Source organism: Euphorbia lathyris, chromosome 10, assembly GCF_963576675.1.
Source record: "Euphorbia lathyris chromosome 10, ddEupLath1.1, whole genome shotgun sequence".
NCBI classification, from domain to species: Eukaryota; Viridiplantae; Streptophyta; class Magnoliopsida; order Malpighiales; family Euphorbiaceae; genus Euphorbia; species Euphorbia lathyris.
This window is the reverse complement of record NC_088919.1, coordinates 44,869,717-44,871,993: the sequence shown is the minus strand read 5'-3', so window position 1 is coordinate 44,871,993 and position 2,277 is coordinate 44,869,717. Positions and strand designations below refer to the sequence as shown.

The following is a 2,277-nucleotide window of genomic DNA, read 5'->3' as shown; positions in this document are numbered from 1 at the left end:
TTTTTGGGTAACCGCCGAGGGCGATTACTCCTTAGTGGACCACGTTCTGAGGGCGGTTACCCCTTTTTAGGCCATGTCCCTTTTGTGACTTTCATGGCAACGAACGTGGTTCTGAGTGGGAGTCTTGACGCTCCGTTTAGGAATTCGGGACGGTTTACTCGCTGCGCCCGCTTCCTTCATTCGGGTCCCGTCCAATCTTAGCCCATGGGGCTTTAATATGGGCTGGGCTTACGAAATGAATATAACCCGTTTTGGGCTTCGCGGGTTATCAGTATTGCATCCCATTTTCTTTTCTTTCATTCATTCACTATTCTACTACTACTTAGACAGATGGAACTACTAGCACTCCAACTGGAGATTCCATTAGCTTAGGCACTTGACCCTGATGGCTTTTTCACAGGCTCGCTCACTTGCTTACATCAACATCAAAAGCTCAAACTACCCAGCTGGAAATATCGGTAGAAAAGAGCTCACGCTGCTTCATCCCAAGGGCTGCAAGGGGATAGGACTGATAGGGCGAAAGCAACTAGCTCGAAGGGAAATAGGTGGCAAACTATTCTAGCCTAGGGCTAGAAAAACACTTCAACTTCCACTCGAAATGCAACTCCATCGGTAAATATCCTGTACCACAAAGGGATGGCACAGACACCGGCAGTCTGCTCAGGGTTCCAAACTCAACAGTGGCAACTAAACACGAGGGTTGCGCTCGTTGCGAGACTTAACCCAACACCTTACGGCACGAGCTGACGACAGCCATGCACCACCTGTGTCCGCGTTCCCGAAGGCACCCCTCTCTTTCAAGAGGATTCGCGGCATGTCAAGCCCTGGTAAGGTTCTTCGCTTTGCATCGAATTAAACCACATGCTCCACCGCTTGTGCGGGCCCCCGTCAATTCCTTTGAGTTTCATTCTTGCGAACGTACTCCCCAGGCGGGATACTTAACGCGTTAGCTACAGCACTGCACGGGTCGATACGCACAGAATTTCTTTCTATTTTATTCCGAAATGATTTGTTTGCTCTTCCTTCACACTAAAAATACGTTTACAATACAACTAAAGTTGAGATTACCCTCTTTCTCGGATCCAGACAAAACAAATAAGAAAAATGAATAGAATCTGCAACTAAACCAAAACAAAAAGATAAAAAGGTCCTTTGACACAGAATCATAAAAAGAAACAGTCTCTGTTTCAAATCAACAGCAAAATCCAGGGAAACTTCTGTTCACCAAACGGAAAACACAAAAAATAGCAAATAAACATCTCTGTCTTCCTTAATCTGTAGCAAAACCTATGAATCACCACAGACCTGTATTGCGGGTTCAACGAACAAAGAAAAGCAATAAGTCAGTGACGTTTCCGTTTAAGAAGAACATACGAAAGGAAAAACACAATAAACAGTATTTACCTTAGGAGAAACCAGATCAGGAGTAGATCGGACCTCCTAGGGACCTCGAAGGAGCCGAGCGATGGCTGTCAGCTCTCCAGGGGCGTAAAACCGCCTGTAAACCCCTTAAACGGGACAGATTGGAAGTGGTTCGGCTCCGTTTCACCTGTAAAAAACCAAAAAAATAGTATCAGAACGTCGCGCTAGAAATCAAGAAGAGAAGAAAAGGAATGGGAGGAAAAGGCGAGAACTCACCGTGGATCCGCCGCGTTTAGGAGGAATCAGACCGCCGACCAGAAGAGCACTACCTTTAGGCCATCCCCGTCGTTAACTGCTTCGTCAGCCTCCGATGTGAACGGATCTGAACGAAATGAGCGGAGATCCGAGAGAAGTTCTCGTGGAAACGAGGAGGTCGGCGATGTTGAACGGTCATCCGCCGGATTCCTTTAGCTTGGGACGGGTTCCGTTTTGAGAGGAAAGGAAAGGAAAACGGAGAAAAGAGCAAGGCGGCAGAGCAAGGAGGCGTCGGGAGCCATGGCAGTGGGTTGCGGCTTCCTTGTGAGAGAGAGAAGAGAAGGAGAAGGTGAATGGAGGCTGTATACAAATGAGACAAAACCCTAAATCCAAATCTTATATTTATCATGTAAATGGATCAATGGGATTTAGGAACACAGGACCATTTCGCCCTCCTCAACACTGGATCAGACCAGGTAAGTATTCTAAGCCCATGTCTTTAATCCTTTCATACATACATATACTTTGTTAATTTATATTTAGTTTAATGCCAATTTTTACTTAAATCAATTTGTGTAACATGTATGTGCTATATCACTAGTAAAAATCATTTATCTTTATTTGGTTAGATTTAATCTGTTTTTTTTTATTTTATGAAGA

At 45.1% G+C, this 2,277-nt stretch overlaps 1 long non-coding RNA gene across 1 annotated transcript; it reads right to left on the bottom strand.

The window, feature by feature from the left end:
• Positions 1-973: 973 nt before the first annotated feature.
• Positions 974-2,001, bottom strand: LOC136209104 (uncharacterized). The gene is made up of 3 exons (XR_010677396.1): positions 1,639-2,001; positions 1,405-1,549; positions 974-1,305 (listed from the first exon to the last, which is right to left on the bottom strand). It is a non-coding gene; the product is annotated as an uncharacterized lncRNA (long non-coding RNA).
• Positions 2,002-2,277: the final 276 nt, after the last annotated feature.